Here is a 24,865-nt window from a genome sequence, read left to right on the forward strand (position 1 = left end):
CAAAAGAGTAAAAAGACCACCTACAGATTGGGAAAGAATTTTCAGCTATGACATCTCCGACCAGCGCCTGATCTCTAAAATCTACATGATTCTGTCAAAACTCAACCACAAAAAGACAAACAACCCAATCAAGAAGTGGGCAAAGGATATGAACACACATTTCTCTAAAGAAGATATTCAGGCAGCCAACAGATACATGAGAAAATGCTCTCGATCATTAGCCATCAGAGAAATGCAAATTAAAACTACGATGAGATTCCATCTCACACCAGCAAGGCTGGCATTAATCCAAAAAACACAAAATAATAAATGTTGGAGAGGCTGCGGAGAGATTGGAACTCTCATACACTGCTGGTGGGAATGTAAAATGGTACAACCACTTTGGAAATCTATCTGGCGTTATCTTAAACAGTTAGAAATAGAATTACCATACAACCCAGAAATCCCACTCCTAGGAATATACCCTAGAGATACAAGAGCCTTCATACAAACAGATATATGCACACCCATGTTTATTGCAGCTCTGTTTACAATAGCAAAAAGTTGGAAGCAACCAAGGTGTCCATCAACGGATGAATGGGTAAATAAATTGTGGTATATTCACACAATGGAATACTACGCATCGATAAAGAACAGTGACGAATCTCTGAAACATTTCATAACATGGAGGAACCTGGAAGGCATTATGCTGAGCGAAATTAGTCAGAGGCAAAAGGACAAATATTGTATAAGACCACTATTATAAGATCTTGAGAAATAGTAAACCTGAGAAGAACACATACTTTTGTGGTTACGAGGGGGGGAGGGAGGGAGGGTGGGAGAGGGTTTTTTATTGATCAATCAGTAGATAAGAACTGCTTTAGGTGAAGGGAAAGACAACACTCAATACATGGAAGGTCAGCTCAATTGGACTGGACCAAAAGCAAAGAAGTTTCCGGGATAAAATGAATGCTTCAAAGGTCAGCGGAGCAAGCGCGGGGGTCTGGGGAGCATGGTTTGCGGGGACTTCTAAGTCAATTGGCAAAATAATTCTATTATGAAATCATTCTGCATCCCACTTTGAAATGTGGCGTCTGGGGTCTTAAATGCTAACAAGCAGCCATCTAAGATGCAGCAATTGGTCTCAACCCACCTGGAGCAAAGGAAAATGAAGAACACCAAGCCCACATGACAACTAAGAGCCCAAGAGACAGAAAGGGCCACATGAACCAGAGACCTACATCATCCTGAGACCAGAAGAACTAGTTGGTGCCCGGCCACAATCGATGACTGCCCTGACAGGGAGCTCAGCAGAGGACCCCTGAGGGAGCAGGAGATCAGTGGGATGCAGACCCCAAATTCTCATAACAAGACCAAACTTAATGGTCTGACTGAGACTGGAGGAATCCCGGCGGCCATGCTCCCCAGACCTTCAGTTGACACAGGACAGGAACCATCCCCGAAGACAACTCATCAGAAATGAAAGGGACTGGTCAGCGGGTGGGAGAGAGATGCTGATGAAGAGTGAGCTAATTATATCAGGTGGACACTTGAGATTGTGTTGGCAACTCTTGCCTGGAGGGGGGATGGGAGGATAGAGAGAGAGGGAAGCCGGCAAAATGGTCAAGAAAGGAGAGACTGAAAGGGCTGACTCAAGACGGGGAGAGTAAGTGGGAGTAGGGAGTGAGATGTATGTAAACTTATATGTGACAGACTGATTGGATTTGTAAACGTTCACTTGAAGCTTAATAAAAGTTATTATAAAAAAAAAAAAAAAAAAAAAAAAGAATGAAATGAGCTTAGGATGGACAGTAATTTTGGCAGTAAGAGTCTCTGACTCCTAGATAGACTCTTCATCTGTTCTCTTCCCCATTTGGGTACTGGACCATGTTCACTAACCTCTTTGGGGCTGTAGAAAACCTAGCACCTGGGCATGCACACACATATACCCACACACACACATTCTTCTTTCTGTTTTTCTTGCTATTGCCACTATCATGCTACCACCACCAAAGTCTAACAGGAGTTTTAAAATGTGTAATGTCATAGTTCCTGCTGCTTAGGGCACCTTCTAGGATGCCCACAATCATTGGCCATTAGAGAAATGTAAATCAAAACTACAATGAGATATCTTTTCACCCCAATAAGGCTGGGATTAATCCAAAAAACACAAAATAATAAATGTTGGAGAGGCTATAGAGAGACTAGAACACTTATACACTGCTGGTGGGAATGTAAAATGGAACAACCACTTTGGAAATCGATTTGGCACTTCCTTAAAAAGCTAGAAATAGAACTACCATACGATCCGTCAATCCCACTCCTTGGAATATATCCTAGAGAAGTAAGAGCCTTTACGTGAATGGATATATGCACACCCATGTTCATTGCAGCACTGTTTATAATAGCAAAAAGATGGAAGCAACCACAGTGCCCATCAACAGATGAATGGATAAATAAATTATGGTACATTCACACAGTGGAATACTATGCAACAATAAAGAACAATGATGAACCTATAAACATCGCATAATATGGAGGAATCTGGAAGACATTATGCTGAGTGAAATTAGTCGCAAAAGGACAAATATCTTTTGAGACCACTATTATAAGGACACAAGAAAAGCTTTAAGCCCAGAAGAAAACTTTCCTGGGTAGTTATGAGTGTGGGGAGGGAGAAGCATATCCACTAATTAGATAGTAAACAAGAATTATTTTAGATGAAGGGAAGGACAACACACAGTACAGAGGAAGCCAGCACAAATGGACTAAACCGAAAGCTAAGAAGTTTCCTGAATACAACCAAACACTTTGAGGGACAGAGTAGCAGGGGCGGGGATCTGGGAACCATGGTTTCACGGGGCATCTAGATCAACTGGCATACCAAAGTGTATTAAGAAAACATTCTGCATCCCACTTTGGTGAGTGCCATGTGGGGTCTTAAAAGCTAGCAAGTGGCCACCTAAGATGCATCAATTGGTCTCAACACACCTGGAGCAAAGCAGAATGAAGAACACCAAAGACACAAGGAAAATATGAGCCCAAGAGACAGAAAGGGCCACATAAACCAGAGACTCCATCAGCCTGAGACTGGAAGAACTAGATGGTGCCTGGCTACCATCAATGACTGCCTTGACAGGGAGCACAACAGAGAATCCCTGAAGGAGGAGGAGAAAAGTGGGATGCAGACCTCAAATTCTAGTAAAAAGACCAGACTTAATGGTCTGACTGAGACTGGAGGGAACCCAGAGGTCATGGCCCCCAGACTCTCTGTTAGCCTAAAACTAAAACCATTCCCAAAGCCAACTCTTCAGGCAAAGATTAGACTGGACTATAAAATGTAAAATGATACTGACGAGGAGTGTGCTTCTTAGCTCAGGTAGACACATGAGACTATGTGGGCAGCTCCTGTCTGGAGGTGAGATGAGAAGGCAGAGCAGGACAGGAGCTGGCTGAATGGACATGGGAAATACAGGGTGGAGAGAATGAGTGCTCTGTCACATTGTAGGGAGAGCAACTAGGGTCACATAACAATGTATGTGTAAGTTTTTGTATGAGAAATTGACTTCAATTGTGAAGTTTCACTTAAAGCACAATAAAAGAAAAAAAAAGCAAAGGAAACATAAACGTGAATTTAAAAAAAATTCGTAGTGGTGTATACTGCTTTAAAGTTTTTAAAATACTTTCTCATGTCTTATTTCATGGGATCCTTACAGTAGCCTGTTATGTAGGTATTATGAGTCCGTTTCACAGATAATAAAACTAAAGTTGGCAGAGTTTTTAATTTCTCCAGGACAAAGTTTAGAGTTTTCTCCCACTTCAGTGCCGTCTCTCAGCAGATGCTGTGCCCAGAGGACTCATCCTGCTGAAATTGTTCTCAGTCTGAGGGGGAAGCAACATAATGAACTGATCGCTCTTTGGGGTCGGGAATTTTACGTTTTTTTCACAAAGCTCTGAAATGCTGCTTTCCATGAGGACTGTGGGCAGCTTGACTAGACCTACCTGATCAAACCAAACCAAACCCACTGCCATCAAGTCGATTCTGACTCATAGTGACCCTGTAGGACAGAGTAGAACTGCCCCATAGAGTTTCCAAGGAGTGCCTGGGGGATTCGAACTGCTGACCTCTTGGTTAGCAGCCGTAGCACTTAGCCACTACACCACCAGAGTTGATAGTGAAGCAATATGGTTCTTATTTCCCCTTCTCTAGGACTAAACTCATGGTCACAGAAATCTAGGATGAAATGTTCTAGTAAAACTAGTTCCCACAGCAGGTTAATTTACAATCAGCTAATTAAGGATTAGTTTCCAGGAGATTCCAGATAAACAAGGATAATTAGAATGTCGTAAATCACTGTAAACTCTTGCATAATCTCTGCCAGCGCGTTCTAGCCACTCTGTTTGCCCTGGAGTGGCTAGGACACTGATTTGCTCAAGTTAAGAACTGGTGTTCGGACAGAAATATCTACTTCGGTCCAGAAGAATAAAGAATAGAGGGAATGTCAGAAGCTCCACTTTAAAATGGCCAAGTTAACAATGGTTAAGGTACCTAAGAAATGCAAGAAATACAACATGGTTCTTAATCAAGCGGTAACTTAAGTTCCAAGATTGGTTCTTTTCTGGGACTCACTTATTTTCCCATAAAATCCTTATAATTAGTGGTTAGGTACCAGGTTCATCCTTAAAACCTATTAAAACTGCATTGGCTCTACAGCGGCACTATGAATTCCCCACAATTCCGTCCTCATCCTAATAATCCCTGTGGGAGCCTTGAGAGCACTGGAGAATAGGGAAATTGAGACTTGAGGCCCACTGAACCCTGAGAGGTGCTGTGGGTGGAGGTGGGCCCTTCTGAGATTCAGTGGCTCCCGAACAAGCATAAGATGAAATGTGTAGTCCCCATGCTACTTTTGGGAGATGACCCAGAAGGAAAACGTGTCAAAAACATCATTAGCTGTTCATATGTTGGAGTTCCAAGTCTCAAATCAATGGATTAGTGATTACTGGACTTGAGTTTCTTTCTAATTAAATTAAATTGCATTAGAACAAGATTGATAACTTGGACAAAATTTACTTTTCTGTTCCCTGCGAAAAGGCCTCTTGTACTTCCTTTGCTCCCTATCCTGCTGAATCACCGGAACTTGTGTTGGAAATATAGCCAGTGTCTTAAAAGACTTGCTTCATTATTTGAATAAGGAGATTAAGATAACTGACATGTTCTGGTGTGATGGTCTTTACAGATGAATTCTGGGGACAGATGAAGAAGATATTAGGAGGTTTGCCTAAGATTGAGAGACGAACTAATGGTAGGCCAACAGATTATTAATAAGCATTTGTACAAAAAAGTAAGGAGAATAAATCCCCAGCAGATGCTTCACCACTTATGAGATATGAGGGCTTTGGGCATATTTAAGTAAATAAATAAATAAATAACAATTGCTATGGAATCAGTTCCAACTCATGACAACCCCATGCAAAGAAGTGTCTTGCATACATTTTCTAGTGGCTGATGTTTTAGAAGTAGATCACAAGACTTTTCTTCTGAGGTGCCTCTGAGTGGACTCAGACACCTGTCTTTTGGTTAGCAGCTGAGCCCGTTAACCATTTGTATAACCCAGGGACTCCTTGGACATATTACCTACCCTCAGTGTCCTCATCTATAAAATGGGGCATAATAATAATAACTACTACATACGATCATTATGAATATTAAATAAGGTAATGCATACAAAGTAATTAAAAGAGTGCCTAGCAAATAGGAATTGGTAAGGCCTTAGGGTCAATGGCTACACGGTGCATCCATGTAGGTGGTCAATCCTCTAGGGTGACCCAAAAACAATAGAAGGCTCTTGGATCTCACTTGGACCCCTACAACAGATATCAGTCTTGGCCACATTGTTGTGAATTAATTAGGAAGCAGGTTCATTCTAGAATCCCTGGCATATGTAAGATCCTGAAATTGTGCAGTATGACCTAGAGATATGCCCTGAAATGACCAAGGCTACTTCTCCTAACAGCTCAGAGACATGGGGACATAAAATAAAAGTTGAGTTGAATAATAAAAAGGCTTATTTCACAACCCACTACAGCTATTATTATTATTAGGGAACTAAAGTATATATCCAAATGTCAACGGTAAGAGCAGGGATTCAGGCACAAGGTGGTTGAGAAGAATTTTGCTCCAGATACATTTTATTGATCCAGTGGCCACCATGCAATTTCTAGAGAAGGGCCCTATAGGGAGAAACCTGGTTGTAGGGACACTAGGGACTTGTTTCAAAGCCTCTTTTGTGTAACATCTCACATAAAATTGAAAAAATATCAATTGTTCCACATGAAAAAGAACTTGCAGGTGTGGTTGTGTCTGTGAGTAGGAGAGGAAGGGTGCTGGAGATTGTTTAACCCTCTAAGGAAAACCAACTTTCCCCCAAGCCTCTTAGAACAATGCCCTATACTTGAGCACATTTTCTTAGATTACGTACTAACTACATTTGCACCAAAGTAGCAGAATATGTCTTGGGATCCCTGCACTGAGAAGCTCCTGGAATCAGGAGACCCAGAGAAAGAGAGAGAGAGAGAAAGCTATTATACAGAAGACAGCGAGAAGCAGTAGCAGAGAAATGGTGGTAGCAAAGGCAGGAGAAAAGCAGGAGAGAAAGGCAGGAGATGGCATAGTGGGCTTCCTGCCCACAGAGCAAGAAAGCTGAGCACCTTTCAGCAGGAGGCTTGCTGGTGGAGTAGGGTGCGTCCAGGCACTTGGTGAAGCTAGGCTTACTGACCAGCTAAGCATCTTCTGAGCACCTTCAGGCGGAGGCTTACTGGTGGCCTCGGCAGAGCTGAAGTAGCTTTGTAACACTTGCTGGAGCAGGGTAGAGGCCGCGGGGCCAGAGAGAGACCTGCCTGTGGGCACAGGCGAGAAGAGACTGTTCTGATGGAAGGACTGTATTCTGAGCCTTCCCGGACCTGAATTGCCCTTATTACTGCCCTAATAAACCCCATAAACATGAGTATGGTCTGTGAGTTCTGTGTGGCCATTGCAATGAATTATCGAACTCAGCAGAGAAGTAGAGAATGCTCTGGGAGGGATGGTTGGTGTTAGAATTGGTAAGGATGGTGGAGACAGGAGGCGTGTCTGAACTCTGCCTCACAGAAATCAGCCCTGGGCTGTTAATCTTGATCCTCCTTCCCTCTTGTGAAGTTACAGAAGGTCAGACACTGCCCCCATACCATTTTATAGTTGGTGTCAAAAGTGGGGATTGTTGCAATGGCTCCAAACTCATGGAAGCATGAGACTTTGTAAGAGAAAGAATAAAGAGGAGTGGGAAGTGAAACTTTTGATTCTTAGATGGTTATTTTGGTTGTTGTTCTCTGTAATGGCTGAAAGGAAAGTAAGAAATGGTATGCTGCAGCTTAGGGAGAAAAGCCACCTCTGGAGTGGCTGGGGCAAGGGCCAGGCCAGTCAAATGGGATGATTAATAGGAGGCCAAGGTCTACTGGTTCCACTTAGCCAGTGGCCCAAGGCAGTATGCATATGATTGGGAAGATAGTCGAGGGGTGGAGAAGATGAAACTGGGATGTTTTTAAAAAGGGTTATGTGTTTATTTGAATATACTATGGATATTGAATGTTTCTTCTACCTAGTGTTGTAAAGCAGAAGTAAACGTATAATAGAAATGAATATTGGGTATTATAGATAATAAACCAAAAAAACCAAACCCAGTGCCATCGAGTCGATTCCGACTCATAGTGACCCTATAGGACAGAGTAGAACTGCCCCATAGAGTTTCCAAGGAGCACCTGGCGGACTTGAACTGCCAACTTCTTGGTTAGCAGCCATAGCACTTAACCACTATGCCACCAGGGTTTCCATTATAGATAATAGAGAGCTATAACTCTATCTTCAGCCAATACTTGATTGGATATGCTGAAAAGGGAAATAGGATTTGCCTGAGGGAAACACAGGCTTTTTGTTTCAAGCCAGTAGCCCTGTGAATAGAGTGGGGTTTTAGGTTAAAAACATGAAAAGACAAGACATGCAGACCTGCCCAAAACTGCTAAAAGAACAGAAGATGTGCATTTGAAGGAAAGACCTATAGGAAAAAAATAAATGATTTTGAGTTTTTGAATTTCAACCAAGTGGTTTGCCTTTAGCTGCATTGAAGCAGGAAAAGTCAGTGCCCATCAGAAGGAACCCTCTTCTAGGACTGGAAGTTAAAGGAAGCCAGCAAGTAGACAGCTTGGTATGCTTGCTTTTGGTGACCACCTGGGTCCACTCATTAGTGGAAGTGGGGGAAGTGCAGCAATGAAGAGACAGGCTGAGTTTGGACATGTTCCATTGGCAACCTGTTGACCTAGCACATAAAAAAAAAAGGGGCCAGTAATAAGAAAGACAGAGAGAGAGAAAGGAAGGGCTCACTGGTCAGAAGCACAGATAGTTGTGTGGACTTCTGAGTTCATGGGTGGAGCCTGTTGGCCTAGCCCATGGAGGTCTGAAGTGCTGGGAGGTGTGTGAACTCCAAGCGTATAGCTGACACCCATCATGACCTAGCTTGGCTTGCTAGGGATGAGCTGGCCAGAACCCAGCTGAATGAAGAGAAAGATGTTTGACATTGTGTGCTGGTATAGATTGCTGTAATTTGATGGCTTGCTCTGGACTGGACTTTGGTTATGGATGCAGATGCTCAAAGTTCCAACCAGAACAAAAGATTCTTTGAGACCAAGGAACATGCTTGTCTCCTCAGAGTACTGGTTTGATAAAAAAAAAAAAAAAAAAAAACCAAACCTGTTGCTGTCAAGTCGATTTCAACTCATAATGATAAAAAAAAATAGGAACTGGCAATTTAAACATTGGCTATTTAAAATGGGGGAGATAAAGGTACGAAGTGGCTGGCTTACATGCTTTCTTGGGTGTGTTTACACTCAAAATGAGGGAGAAAAGGGAGGATTCCTGCTGAGCACGTTCCTCTTTTCGTAATGGGTCTGTGGAAGGGGCGGGGGTCGGGGGTGGGGTGGGGGGGAAGGTGCTGATGGGATTATATGATTCAGTTGTGAGCGCTGATTGTTAATAGTGTTAATTGTGATTGTAAAAATTGTAATTGTAGAAGCTGTAACTGTGAAAAGAGTGAACTAAGAGGGAGGCTCTGCTGGACCAGAGTACAGTGGCTAAACCTAAAGTCCCTTAAAGGTTTTGCTATGTTGACACCTTGTGAGGTTCAGAGCAAGGGAATAATCTTCTCTCACTTAAATTTTATCTGACACCAGAAAGGGTGAAGCCATCATGAGTTTTGGAGAACCTGACCAGATCAGATGGACGTTTGCAGCAGACCTGAATGGCCGGTACCTGAGTAACCTTACCCTGAGGACTCTGTCCTATTGAAGGACTAATTGTGAATGACTGTCTTGGACTGGTGAAATGATTGGGAGGGTGAGGCTATCCTCCAAGTATGAAAGAACCATGGATAGAAAAGCCGGGGTGTGGTCTGCGGTGCAATGATCACTCTTATATGGCCTTTCTCACCCTGATCTTGTAACTCCCAACCAAGTGATTGGGTAGAACTATACAAATAGGGTAGTTGTGGCCCACCAAGGAGATTGGATAGCTTGCTAATATGCAAATAAAGTTCATGGCACCTGTGTGGGAGTGGGACCATGCAAATAAGGTCTATGGAAACCTAACAAAGGGATTGGTCAGTTTTGCCATCCTACTGGGCTTAAAATGAGTCATCCCAGGGGAGAGAAGGAGAGGATTCCATCACCAGCAAAGAAGAAGAGCCAAGGGCAGAGTGCGTGCGTTCTTTGGACTTGGGGTCCCTGCACTGAGAAGCTCCTGGAACTAGGAGGCAGAGAGAGAGCTGTAACACTGAAGACTGGCAAGAAGCAGTAGCAAAGAAATGGTGGCAGCAAAGGTAGGATATCAGCAGGAGACACAGGCAGGAGATAGCACAGTGCCTTCGGGCAGGAGGCTTGCTAGTGGAGTAGTGCCCCTCCAGGCATTTGGTGGAGTTAGATTTGCTGACCCACTGAGCTGGAGCTGAGCACCTTCAGGCCAAGGCTTGCGGGTGGGTGTGGTTGCCTCAGGGCACTTATTGGCAGCGCTAAAAGAGCTTTGTAACACTTCCCTGAGCAAAGCAGAGGCTGAAAGGCCAGAGAGAGATCTTCCTGCAGGCATGGCAGGAAGAACCTGAGGTTTCCACTGGGTAACATTTCTGGCAAGCCAGCCAGGAGCCACCTTCTCGGTTCCTGAGATGGAGCGGAGAACAGAACAGCCCCAATATCTGGCGTTACCGGATTTTCTCCTAGAGACCTTGAGCAGCTCTGAAAGCCGACACCACTTCCCCCGCCCCCCACCTTGTCCAACCCAAACAATGGTTATGTGAGAGGCATGAAACTCGTACCTAGGTTGTTTGGTAAGTGCCTAGGTAAGGCCTTAGAAGAGTCCTAAGAAGTGGGAGAAATTGACTACTGAGGGCATAAAAGGTACACCCACCCAAGGCACAGGTACCTGTTAAATTGGTGCACCAGATTAGGTTGTGTGAGTGTGTAAGTGTGGGTATCTAGAGAATAGAGAATGTTCAAGGGATCCCAAAATGCGGCCTGCTAAGAGGCATCCTTAAGAACTGGGAAAAAAGAATTGGAAAGACATGGCTCTGATGGCATGCTTGTTCCATTCCCACTTTTGTCTTTTTGAATATATGCCAAATAAAACCTTTCTTTTTGCTTTACTAAACTTTGTGGTGTTTTCACCCTACAAGGTTTAGTTGCTGCAGGAATTCTAAAACCACGAACCCGGTCAACCTTGCGGAGACCTGGACTGCAGAGCAGAAGCCAGCAAAGTGAGAAGTCCTATCTTCCGGACCCAAGCATTCGCACTCCACATCCCTTTGTCACCCAAGGGGTGAGTGCTCTTGGAATACGAGCCTTTATTATCTTTTGTTGTTGTTGTTCTTTTTCTTAGATTTTGTCTTATTTGGCATATTTATTTAAAAAACCAGTTTTTTGATTAAGGAGAATCTTCGATTTTTGCTTAATTGTTTAAGAGCGGTATCTAGTGACCCTGGTGAGCCTTGGTGAAATGCAGATTTGGGCATTAGAAAAGTTAAACAGGTAATTCTATTTTCAAAGAACTCTGAGCCACTATAAGCCACAAAAATTCAGGCATGGGTCAACCAGTAAAAGCCATTAGGGTGGTTGTTGGTGCTCATCACAAGCATTAGAGACTCCTGTGACAGGATAAGGTAGTCTTGAGACATGCTAGAGCACTAGGCTGCCTGCCACCCACAAGAGAACGCTCGCGCAATGAAGGTATACATTTGTCTAAGAGAAACACTGTCCAAACCCTGCGGTGTTCCTCGTTAGGTTTTTTTGTGGCTCAGAGAAAACCTGGAAAATAGTGCTCTGTTTTGCCAAATTGCAGGGAGAAGTGGTAGTCACGTGCTTGTTTTCACAATGCTAAAATTAAAATCATCAGTACGTCCTTTACTTTCCAGTTGGAGAAACTAGTATGTTTAAGGCCTAAAATAAGGGACTAGGTCTCTAGCCATCAAAATGAATTAAGTTCAAAAAGAAGAAAACCAAAAGCTTGCCTCTTAGAGCTTAACATCTTTGATAAATGAGCTTGGATTTTCTTCACCCCCTCCTGCAAGACACTGGTTTGGGGTTCATATTTAAAAACACTATAAACTGAATATACTAAAGGTAATTTAGAATTTCAGGGATTACTTTGGGAAAATGAGCTTTCATTTGTGTTGTCTCTTCCTCTTTGGGGAACTTTGCTTGATGCTTAGGTTTTGTCAAAGGGTCTAATATTCCTTCATCTGAGGCACTGGCAAGTTAATAAGTTTTATCTAGAACTTGTCTTTTTCCGTTGAGTTGAGTCAATCTTACGAAAAATTGCTATATCCAAGGGAATAATAAAAGAGAAAGGAATTAGTTACCTTTTGCCTTTCAAAATGCCTAGATCAATTTAAACACATTAAATTAATTGGGATGATGCCTCCTCCCCCAGCCCTAGTCTTGCTAGCTAAGAATTTATGAATTCATTTACAAAATTGCTAAAGAGTTTTGGTTTTTACTGGGTAGACAGCCTTTCAAAATGCCTCAATCAGTATAAACAGATGTAAATGAATCAGAATGGCCTAATCTTGTCTTCTATACCCATACCAATGAATTGGTCAGTTGAGCAGAGACTTTGTGATTTCTAAAGCCAATTGATAAAATCTTTAAGGGCTAAAACTAAATTGGGAAAATATGAGAAATAGTAACAGTTGAATGAAAATTTAGAATGTTTAAACAGAATTCCTTTCAACGACAACATGCTTAAAATAATTTCTAAGACATTTTAGATAACTTACAATGTTATGATGTTAAATTGGGCTAATAGATATGTGTCGTAATTTAAGCTTATATACTTTTGCTTTTTATGCCTAAGAGAAAGGGTATACACATGTGTATATTATGGGTCTGCTAGTGTTCTTTTTTGCTGTTTGAAGAGATGCAACATAAGAGGTATGCAACAAAGGCAACCTTGAGAGGTTTGTTAACAAGAAATTTGATATGGTCAAAAGTTTTATCTGTCTGACTAAAGTTTAATTTGAGATTTTAAGGAGCTTTAATGTTAAATAAAATATAAAACAAAGAATTGGGTTTCTTGCTGTTAAAACAACAAGTTTCTTTGATTTCGGAGTTGAAGGGTTAATATTTGTGTATGTAATCTGCCTCAAAGGCAGTGTGGTTCGGCTTCTCATTAGAATAAGATTCCTTAGCCAAAAAACCAAGCTGCATGGCTTTTAGAAAAGAAAACAAAAAAAAAAAGCCAAGGTTTTTACTTTAAGATCTTTGGTTAAATAGCTTAAGTGTTGTTTCACGGTGACCTATAATAAACTCCTGACAACTTTGAAACTTCATAAAAAGCCACACGCACACAAAATTTTTTATAAAGGAAAAATGCTAAAAAAATTTATTTAATAAATTACACGAAAGGTGTTGTCAAAATCAAGAAAAATGCCTGATTCTCTTTGGGTAAAGATTTATATGTTAGTATTTCCTCTTGTGTTTTTGCCTAATATTAGACAGGAAACACGTAATATTATGCTGTAATTTTATTATTGTTTCTTAATTGCTAACTTGGTCACAACTTTATCAAAGCCAATGGTTGGAGAATTCACATCGTTTACCTATGCACTTTTCTTTTATTGCCATTTAGGTATTTAAAGATTAAATAAATAAAAAAAATACTCTTGGTATATTCTTGGTATAACCTGACTTGGTGTATCCTGGTATTATGTCTCAATTCTATTGTGTATTATATCTGAAGCTCTTTAAAACATACGGTTAATGGTTATATTTAGAGAGATTTTTATCTACAGTTTTTTTTAAACTGATTTTATTTGGTCTTTGTGTTATGCTTGTAATTAATTTCTATCAGGTCTTTCACTATAAGAATATTATTTTTATAAGTTAATCATAGCCATATTAAGTTTTGTCATCTGCAGGTAAGTTTATACTTTGCTGATTTGCTGAGAACGTTTGATCAACATATCTCAACAAAAAGATGGGCTATATTGGACTTGCAAAAAGGACTGTGACTAAACTGAATAACATTTCCAGAGCACCTATTCAGAAGCTGACTATAGCTGATCCAAAATCACATGGAACAGAAGTTAACTACATAAGACTGAGTAAACAAAAGGAAACTATGGGTTTTATGTGGGAATATTGCTGATGTTTTAGAGTCATACTTTCTATTTCTAGATTTAAGAAACTGTTTTCCTTTCTTCTAAATTATTTAACTAATGGGTTTAGATATTGTAACTCTTGAATTAGAAGTTCTTCTGTCACAAAAACAGTTTTGTGACACTACTGCTTCTGAGAAAGTGACCTATGACTGTTAATAGGTAGACCAAGGAGGGACAGCTTGCCCTGGAGAAGAACACTTAGTATATTTTAAACAGATCAGCTGAAGACCTCCAATAGGAGAGGTCCATCCTATATCATCTTGTTAATTATGTATTCTCTAATGAAAATCTGGTCATCAACATGTGAATTTTTCTATACCTTCTGTTTCTAGACAAACTTTGTGTGTGGTAGATCCAACTATAAAACCCAGTACTGGTTTTAAACGATCCCTTTCCAACTGATGGTGAGTTTACGTGGGCAATCTCTTGTTTAGATTCCTGGTGAAGGCATGGACAATGCACTTTGAGAACTTTAAGATTACCTTTAGATATTCATGGTAATGATACTAGTAAATACCGAAAAGGTGATGTTAAATTGTTACACACTATAAAACAAGAATCAAAAGAAAGTCATTGGTCCAACACTCAGGGTATGGTTGGTACCTTTAATTTCTACTTTAACCCGTAACCATAACCTGCTGCTGTCAAGTTGATTACCCTGTAGGACAGAGTAGAACTGCCCCATAATTTCCGAGGAGCACCTGGTGGATTTGAACTGCTGATCTTTTGGTTAGCAGCCATAGCGCTTAACTACTACGCCACCAGTTACAGTATAGTTAAATTGGAAAAATCTTTAAGAAATTTATCAATTATTATGGGACAAATAACAGACAAAATTGCTAATGAGATGAAGACACAACAGTAATCTCTGACCTCATTAGCCAAGGTGACAGATAACAAAATAGCCTAAAAATTTTTTATTAGCCTAAGAAAGTGTAGTCGGTGCTGTATCAAATACCTTTTGTTGCATTTAAATAAATAACACAGGAGAAGTAGAACAGGATATATACAAAATTAGTGGTTACACGCTGTTACACCCTTACAAACACCAGATTTATTTGGTTGGTTTTACCATCAGGAATAAGTACATGGACTACTACAAGGGATAGTAATATTCTTAGTCTGCATCCTGATAGTATCAGGCATAATAAAAGTTATCTTCTATTGTCTCACACACCTAAAACGGCAAAAGAAGGCCTTGGGCTAAAATGTTGATGTACATTGAGTCTGCCGACTCCAGCAATGCGATTAAAAATATCGCTTTTACTTAATATCTGGTGAAGAACCAAGTGGTATCTAGAGGAAAACCAGCACCGTGAGTTTAAAGAGCCTGCAAAGGCCACCATTTAGGAACTCGACTAAGTCCAGGTATTAATCATCGATGTGTTATTTCTAATCTCTGATCAATAAGAGAGAATGATTTAAAAAATAATATTGGGATCATTATTTCCTGTCCTTGAGCATGGAGAATGTGACCCAGCTGCAGCTGGACTCACAAAGACTCATAAAGACATATCAGCTGGGCCCTGAATTATAAAGATAATCTTAAAAAAAAAAAAAAAAACTTTTAGGGAGATATTCATATTAACAAGACCTAAAGCCACTCTTTTTCTTTTAATATTTAGTAAATAGTTATAAACCTAGTCAGTAGTCACAATGAAAGGCCTAGGTCCAATATTTGCCCCTCTCTGAAAATATGCCAAACAATTCTGGGCCAGGCTATAGTTCATAATGGGCGCTGGTCTTGAATGACCAATGTCCAAAAGAAATGGGAGGAGTAAGACAGAGCCCCCACAGTGCTGTACTCTTTACCTGGCTCCCTCCGCTACAGTGTTGTATTGCAAAACCTTTTTCTTTGCTGGGCTACCCACACCCCCGCCCCCAGCTTTGCATTTGAATCCTGCTTTTTTTTTTGCTTGGAGGTTATATGTAAACCCCATTGAGCCTGTGTAGGATGGTAGGATGATTAAGAATGTTGCTGACGCAACTTGTAAGAACTCCCTGCTTGTAAACCCTTTTCAAAGTAACCTGCCTGCCCGCCCCTGGCGAGCAGTCTTGGCAGCAATAAGCACCGACTGACTCCATTCCCTTGTACAATGAAATAAAGGTGCCTTTTTGTTCTCCCACCTCCGTCTCTTGTTTATTGGCCAGTACAAGTCATCCCGAGTGAGAACCTGGGGTCTCCATCTGGTAACAAAGAGGCTGTCCTGATGGAAGAACTATATATACCCTGAGCCTTTCCGAACCAGAATTGTAACCTGTTACTGCCCTAATAAAGCCCATAACCCTCAGTATGGTCTGTGAGTTCTGGGTGGCCACTGCAATAATTGAACTCAGCAGAGAAGTAGAGAGTGCTGGCGGAGGGACAGCTGGTGTCAGAATCGGTAAAGATGGTGGACAGAAGAGGCTTGTCTGACCTCTGCCTCATAGGAATCAGCCTTAGGCTGTTGATCTTGATTCTCCTTCCAACTCGTGAAGTTAGAGGAGGTCAGACACTGCCCCTATACCATTTTTTACAGGTCAAAACTACATTTTCTACTTTTCACCATACACAAAACTCGATACAAGGTGAATTGTAAATCTTAATGTGAACCGTAAAACAATACAGTGTTTACAAAAAAAACCAGGAAAATATTTTTATGTCCTTGGAATTGGCAAAAGTTTCTTAAACTGGACACACAAAAAATAAACCATAAAGGAAAAATTTTGATAAACTGCATTAAAATAAAGAATATTTTCACCAAAAGACACTATTAAAAGAGTAAGGAAACAAGCCACAGAGTAGGAAATGATATCACCAACAAAAGGCTCATTTACAGAATAAAAAACAAGGAACAAGAAAAAGTCAGACAAGCCAATAAAAAATTGGACAAAAGACTTGAACAGGCATTTCATGAAAGAGGATATCAAAACAGTCAGTAAACATATAAAAATGTGATTAACTCATTAAACATCAGGAAAATAAAAATTGAAACCATCAGGAAAATAAAAATTGAAACCATAATATGATTTCAATAAATCATATTAGCCATTCTGTTGAATGGCTACAATTTAAAAGATGGAAAATACCAACTTTTGGTGATGATGTGAAGCATTCACTACTAGTAAAAGCACTTTGGAAACTGTCATTATCTACTCAAGATCAACATATACATAACCCATAATCCAGAAATTTCACTTTTATATATGCAATTGAAATGTTCACAGCAGCACTATTTGTGATGCTACCAAACTGGAAACAACCTAAATGTCTATCCACAGTAGAATGGATAAATTGTGTTATATTCATATATTGGAATAATACAAAGCAATGAGAAGGAACATACTATTGATACACACAACATGCATGTATCTTACAAATATAATGTTAAGTGAGAAAAGCCAGTCACAAAAGAGTACGCATGGTATCATTCCATTTTGTATAAGGCTCAAAACTAGGCAAAATTAGTCCATGGTATTAGAAATCAAGATTGCGGTTACCTTGGGGAAGGATAATGCCTAGAAAAGGGCATGAGGGGGGTTTTCAGATGTGCTAGTAATTTCTGTTTCTTAACCTGGGTGCTGGTTACATGGGTGTGTTCACTTTAGGGAAATTCGTCAAGCTGTCTAATTATGATTGGTGCATTTTTCTGTATGTATGACATACTTCATTAAAAATTGATTTATAGTAAGAAACAAAACAAAATAAACCCCAACAGCTATAATTCTTACACTTCCCTGCTGTTAGGGTTCTGTATACAATTTAGATTTTGCCAGTGAGATGTAATAATGTGAGATTTGAAAGGGAGAAGGGAAATGGAGGCTGGTTCCTTGCAGTGTTAGTCATTGATGTGGGTGCTGCGTTAGATTTAATTTCCGTAGCCAGACTTTCTGTGCCTCTCTCTGTACAGCCACCTGCCCCATTGGTGAGAAGTGGCTGTGATGTTGGCAGTGGTTTCTCTAGCTCCCTGACCTTCATACTGTGCCATGTGGTTTGACCTAAAAGCCAAGGGCAGCCCTCTGACTTCTGTTCTTCCAGCCCTTCTAATGGTTTTGTAAGCATATTAATTCCCTGTATTCAAAACCCAAAGTGATGTCTGTATTGAACCCCAACTAAAAGCCAGTGTAGTATGAGCCACAGTTTTAAGAATCTTTGGAAAATGAAGTTGCCGTTCGCAAGCCTACCACCTAGGATCATGATTATCATGAGAAAGTTAAGTTTTAGAGTTAACCTAAATCTATTCCGATGTACTGTAAAGCCATTTACTTCAGTGGATAAGCTGGTTTCTTTTCTGTCATTCAAGAGAATTCTTAAGGCATCCTTTGTCCTCTCCTCACAAGCTAAATAATGCCAGTTCTTTTAACTGTTCTTTGCATGTTCTGCAACTTTCCCCAGTTGTGGATATTTGGATAAAGTGTTCATACAAGGGCTGCCTATTCTGGTAGGATTAGCTGTCCTTTCTTTTGGTTATATTCCCAGGCTCACAATTACTTGTCTAACCAAAGCCTTGCTTTGCTGATTCAAGTTTAGTTATGGTCCAAGCCCAGTATCACATTATTATTAGCCAAGATTTCCGATGAGTGATGCAGACTTGTAGACGGTTGAGAGAGTAAAACTTGTCAGCCAGAATTAAGAGTTTTTACCTGGCCTTCCGATACTAAGAGATATCTAATATGACAGCTTGTAAACAATGAAAATCAGCAGCCTAAAGAAAAATTAGTTGATAGGTGGAGTTGTTAGGTGCCTTCGAGACTCATACAGAGTAGAACTGCCCCATAGGGTTTTTTTCTAGGCTCTAATTTTTTTTTTTTTTTAAGGCTCTAATCTTTATGGGAGCAGATTGCCAGTTCTTCTCTCCTTCTGAGCAGCTGGTGGGTCCAAGCTTGTCGACCTTTGGGTTACCAGCCAAGCAGTTAACCATTGCACTGCCAGGGCATCTTTTGATAGGTGGGGAGCAATTATTAAATCATGGAATTGCACAGTTAGAAGGGGTTTTAGAAATAGTTTATATATACAAGGAAACTGAAGCTCAGATATGTATCCTGACTTCTAATTAGGCGCTTGTTATGAATACTCTTGCTGCTCAAGGTGTGGCCCAGCAGCATCAGCAGCTCCTGGGAACTTGTTAGAAATGCAGAATCCCAGGCCCCAAAATCTACCAAATCAGAACCTACATTTTAACAAGATCTTCAGGTGATTTGTATGCACATTAAAATCTGAGAAGCGAGAGGCACCACAGGTGCTTGTTCTTCTACTTAAAGTCTTGCCTAAATTACATCACACAGAAAACGCGATCTCTTTCGGGTAAGGCCTGTATTATCACAGGTCCTTGTCTAACAGATTATTTGAATAGCTGGATTAAAGAAAAACTCTCTCTAATGCTCTCTGGAAAAAGAGGGCATCTATTTGAGCTGTGCTAGTTTTTAATGTACCCATTCAGATTTTAATTTGCTAGGAAAATTAATAGAATATTTGGTAGAAGCATGTCCTGCAAAAATAAGTGCAATAAAATTGAAAGTATTTAAATGGAAATTTAAACTATGCAGTCATCAGTGATTTAGTTTTCAATTACACAAAGGTATTTTAATTATACTAGAATCCACCTCATTCACCCCTGCGTGAGAAAATGCTGGAGTGTTGTAACAAGCCAATGCTTTCAGGCAATGACTGATCTCCACTCCTTGTTGGCTGGGACCTGAATTCATTTACTTTAAGTTTAGGGTGTATGCTGGGAATATAAATGATGGAAACACCCTTTGTGACCCTTCTCACAAATGAAGTCACATCACTATTAAGAGTGCCTGTGAGGTTACAAACCCAGGCTTCTCAGATTGCGGAGGTCTAACACAGCCTGTGGATTTGGCCCGGGCAGAGAAGGGTAGGACTGTGGCCAAAGAGAGTGTCACAGATGGGCTCTCCTTGTCGTTGTTGTTGCTGGTTGCCATCAAGTCAATTCTGACTCATGGCGACCCCATGCGAACAGAGTAGAACTGCTCTGTAAGGTTTTCAAGGCCGCGACCTTTCAGAAGAAAATCACCAGGCCTGTCTTCCAAAGCATCTCTTGGGTGGGTTTGGACTGCCAATCTTCTGGCTCCCTACAACACTGTTTCTCAAAGCTGGCGTGCAGAGGAGGATTTCTGGGGTGCTGGTAATATTTTGTTTCTTGATCTGGATACTGGTTACAACGGTGTGTTCAGTTTTGGGAAACTCACTGAGCTGTTCATTTACAATAAATACACTCTTCTATATGTATGGTGGAGCCCTGGTAGCGCAGTGGTTAAGAGCCACAGCTGCTAACCAAAAGGTCAGCAGTTCGAATACATCAGCTGCTCTTTGAAAACCTACGGGGCTGGTCTACTCTGTCATATAGGGTCGCTATGATTTGGAATTGACTCGATGGCAATGGGTTGGTTGTTGGTTGTACATGTATGTTATACTTCAATAAAAGCATAAAAATTTGAAGTGTGTTAAGTGCAGATTTTGTCCTTTCTCCCTCCTTTCCGATATAGCGTAGGAGCCCTGGTGGCACAATGGTTAAGTGCTTGGCTGCTAACCAGAAGGTCAGCAGTTCAAACCACCAGATGCTCTGTGGGAGAAAGATGTGGTAATCCGCTTCCATAACGATTACAGCCTTGGGAACCCTATGGAGCAGTTGTACTCTGTCCTATAGGGTCACTATGATTTGGAATCCACTTGAAGGTGGGTTTCAGATGCAGGTGTCAGTGTTCCTCACTTTGAGAAACACCATCCAGGGCAATCTAGGGGCTACAATCAAGAAGCATGGATCAGTGAGCTTCATTAGCACAACATGTTCATTGAAAAAAAAACAGTTGCCATCGAATTGATTCTGACTCCTGGCAAACCCATGTGTGTCAGAGTAGAACTGTGCTCCGTAGGATTTTCAGTGGCTGATTTTTCAGAAGTAGATCACCAGGCCTTTCTTCCAAGGTGTCCCTAGGTGGACTTGAACCTCCAACCTTTCACTTAGCAGCCAAGTGTATTAACTGTTTCCACCACCCAGGGACTCCATGTTCCTAGAGGTGGACAAGAAAATCCAAACTTGAATAATAATGCCTAATGCAGGGCACACCGTGTTCCAGGCATTATATAAATACAGTCTTCTGGTCCTCACAACATCCTTGCAAGGGCAATATTATCTCCATTTTACAGATGGAAGTAAATGGCACCCACAGAGGAGGCTGTGTGGAGTCCATGTCAGGCCTATCAGAACTACTTCATTAAACCCATTGCTGTGGAGTTGATTCCAGCTCATAAGGGGCCTACAGGACAGAGTAGCACTGTCCCATAGGGTTTCCAAGGAGTGGCTCCCCTGGTGGATTCGAACCCACAGCCTTTTGGTTGGCAGCCAGGCTCTTCACCACTGCGCCACTAGTCTCCATCAGAAGGAAAGTCTACCTTATTTTCATCAGCACCACTGCTGGCAGCTAGAAGGAGCAAATAAGTCACAAGGATAGCCTGAGAGAGTGAGGGTGGACAGAGAAGGAACACAGGCCTCTTTGTCAAGATGGTAGTCAACCCGGCAACAGCCACTGTGCACAGGGACTCAGCTTGCTAGTGCCTCACTTGCCTCCTCCGCAATCATACCACGTCTGACAAACCTGATAACGGCTGAGATTGAGAAATTCCACAAGCTGAAATTGAAGAAGCAAAAACGCCACAGAAAAATCCACTGCCTTCACAAGAAATGATGGGACAGGAGAAGAAAGCAGGCGAATCGTAATGAGGTGCCGCTGCCAATACGCACTGTACATGCCACAAGTATTGCCTTCTTATTTTCCTTCTCTTAGCTGTTTAGCTTCTTAAGATGCAAAGAGGTTGATTCAAGTTTAAATGACTGTGCTGCCCCCTTTTACACCAAAGAATTGAGAACTACTGACAAGGAAGGCTGCGCCTGCTGCTCGCCTCGGCCCGTCTGGCTGGCAGGGAAGGAAAAGAACTTGTGAAGCCAAGGCCCATGTCTCAACTGCCCCAGTGAATTTCTGTTTCTTATCTAACCTCCCCCATGCCCCTTGCTTAACCACTTCATTAGCTTGTTTTGCAGAAAAATACCAGATGTTCCAGGAAACCAAGGCCACAGTGGTAAACAAAAACCAGCCTGAACAGATCTGGCCAGCGGCCCATGCGACGTATGACGGTTGCGCGCCCTCGCTCTCTGCCCGGAGTTACCAATGTATGAAATTTCCCAGAAAATTCATGAATATGTATAACTTCCAAGATTAGAAACCCAGTAAAGGCTGTAGCCTAGCCCTTGGTCGGGGAGTCGGATCTGGACAAGTCCCCCGGCTCCTTGTACTGCTGCTCTGCAATAAACTTTCTCTTTCCTCAAACTCCGTGTGTCTTGTTTCTTGGCTTTACAGTGCACTGGGCAGGGACCCACTTGGTCTGACAACGCTTGCACATTGGTGAAGGAAGGCGCTGGGCGGGACAACAGTGAATAGATACATAGAGGAAAAGCAAAGCTGATCCGCGATGTCCTGCAGGTGTAAAATGCAGTTTAATCTAAGTGCCTTCCCCCCCCCAACCCCCACCCCCGCAAATGATTTTAGTTACTGGAATGCATTATTTTTTAAATATTCAAATAAAAAGTTAAAAAAAAAAAGAGGAGGTGGGAGATGGTAGATAGTGTTTAAGGACAGATAGCAAGTTGGCATCTCTGGTCTTTTTAGAATCTTCTGACAAGTAGATGGCAGTTTCTCAGAGGCACTGCCCTAAGGCCAAATGCAGGAGACCTCCACGTACCTGGAGAGAGCCCTGGAATTAAGGTGTTCTGGACCAGGTCCCAAGCTGGCAGAATCACCTTGGGAAGTCTTAAAACATACAGATCCTCTCCCTCCACCCCTGAGATCCAGATTCAGCAGTTTTGGGGTGAGGCCTGAAAGCTGTTTCAAAAGCCCCCCAGGTAATACTGATGATGAGCTGGGCTAGGGAACCACTACTCTAGCCACAGTGACCACATGAAAGAGCGAGACCCGGACTGATCTTCGTACTAGTTCATCACAAGCTAACTCCCATTGCCGCTGAGTCAATTCCGACTCATAGGGACCCTATGGGACAGGGTAGAACTGCCCCATAGGGTTACCAAGAAGTGCCTGGTGGAACTGAACTGCTGACCTTTTGGCTAGCAGCTGTAGCTCTTAACCACTACGCCACCAGGGTTTCCCACAAGCTAACTAGGAGGAAGCAAAGGGCCCATTATGGGGTGCCCCTCACACTGGAAAATGTAACCAGATGACTGGCCAGGAAGCAAAGCAGAATAAAAGGAAACTTGGCCATCAGGAGATAGAAACTTCTGATGAGCTTAGACCTGTAAATAAAAGGCCTGGACCTGTTAGACCTTTGGTGTACCCTTAACTTGATTTTTTCTACCTCTAGCCTGTTCACAAGGAGAACATCTAAATATTTTTTAAAAGTAATATGAAAATAAAATGTTAACAGTGAAGCAATGTAATATTTTAGATTTCAATCTGAAATCCTTGGTCTAGGCTGTTTTTAGTTTAAAAGTCTGAAAATTTGGAACAGAACAAAAATGGACTTTAAAAGTTTGAGACAGTGTTATAAAGATAACAAGACTCAAGGGCACCCCTCCCCTTTTTAATCTGAACTGGTTTATTCTAGATTTAAACTATGACCTTGAACAACCTAGATTTCTGTTTGACCCAGTGTCAGCTGGTGAAAGTACAGAGGTGATTACGTACAGTCAATAACTTTCCTATCTCATCTGTCAACTAGAATAAAAAGCCAAAACTGATAAGTAGACAAAGTGTCTTTTTTTATTAGAGTGTTAATAACTTACTCTAATGTAGATTTTAATTATTGACCTTGCTAACAACTTACATATGAATTAATTACCTTAAATCATTGCCAATTTCAGTCACTGTACAAGTTGAAAGGAGAACTTGGTGGCACTCAAACCTAGAGGAAATATCAATGACACAAATGATAGAACACAGTCAAATCTATTCTTCATCAGTCTAAGTGGGAACAAAATATAGTGAACAGATAAAATAAGCCTAGAACTGGAGCCAATCAGCTTTACAAAAACCATATCAATCGAAACATGTTCTCATCCTAAGCCCTTGTCTTGTTAGAGAAACAAACTTTGAGCCTCATTTGTAGATTAGGGCCCCACATTTTCTTTCTTTCCACATGTGAAAGTAGGGTAAAGAGAACTTTTAGCCAAGAAAGGCATTCTAAGCTCAAATGCTAGAGAGATAATCAATCACCATGAATTTTATAAAAAGTTAATGTTACTTGTCTGCATAAAAGAAAAAAAAAAAGAAAATGGGGGGGGCGGCAAAAAGGGAGAAATTAGAACATATGCCCAGAGATTAAGGAGACCCTTTGTCTAGATTTGTTGGCAGATTGTGAGCTACTCTTAAAGGGTCCCAGCTTAAACTCTTCCAAGAGGTCATCTATTTTAACTTTCAAGATGTACTAGAGGGTTTGTCAAGGTTCAGATGGAATGAACCTTGGGCCCTGTCAAGCAATCCAGAGGCTGTCTCTCCTCCCTTCACTGTAGTTTAATGACTGAATATTTTCAGTTTTACTTTATTCTACATATTATGGATTGAACCAAGTCCCCCAAATATGTGCATCAACTGGCTAGGCCATGGTTCCCAGTATTGTGTGGTTGTCCTCCATTTTGTGGTTTGATGTAATTGTCCTACGTGTTGTAAATCCTAACCTCTATGATGTTAATCAGGCAGAATTAGAGGCTGTTATGTTAATGAGTCAGGACACAATCAAAGGGATTAGGTTATATCTTGAGTCAATCTCTTTTGAGATATAAGAGAGAGGCCAGCAGAGAGGAGAAGGACGTCCTACCACCAAGAAAGAAGAGCTGGGAGTGGAGCACGTCCTTTGGGTCTGGGGTCCCCACACATACAAACTCCTAGACCCAGGGGAAGATTGATGACAAGGACCTTCCTCCGGAGCTGACAGAGAGAAAGCGTTCCCCTGGAGCTGGCACCCTGAAGTTGGACTTCAAGCCTCCTAGACTATAAGATAATAAATTTGTGTTTGTTAAAGCCATCCACTTGTGGTATTTCTGTTATAGCAACACTAAATAACTAAGATACTACTTCTTTAATTAAGAACAATGGGAGGAAACGAAGATATAGTATATAGATTTTCAACACAGGCCTCAAACCTA

This window comes from Elephas maximus, chromosome 6 (genome assembly GCF_024166365.1).
Source record: "Elephas maximus indicus isolate mEleMax1 chromosome 6, mEleMax1 primary haplotype, whole genome shotgun sequence".
NCBI lineage: Eukaryota > Metazoa > Chordata > Mammalia > Proboscidea > Elephantidae > Elephas > Elephas maximus.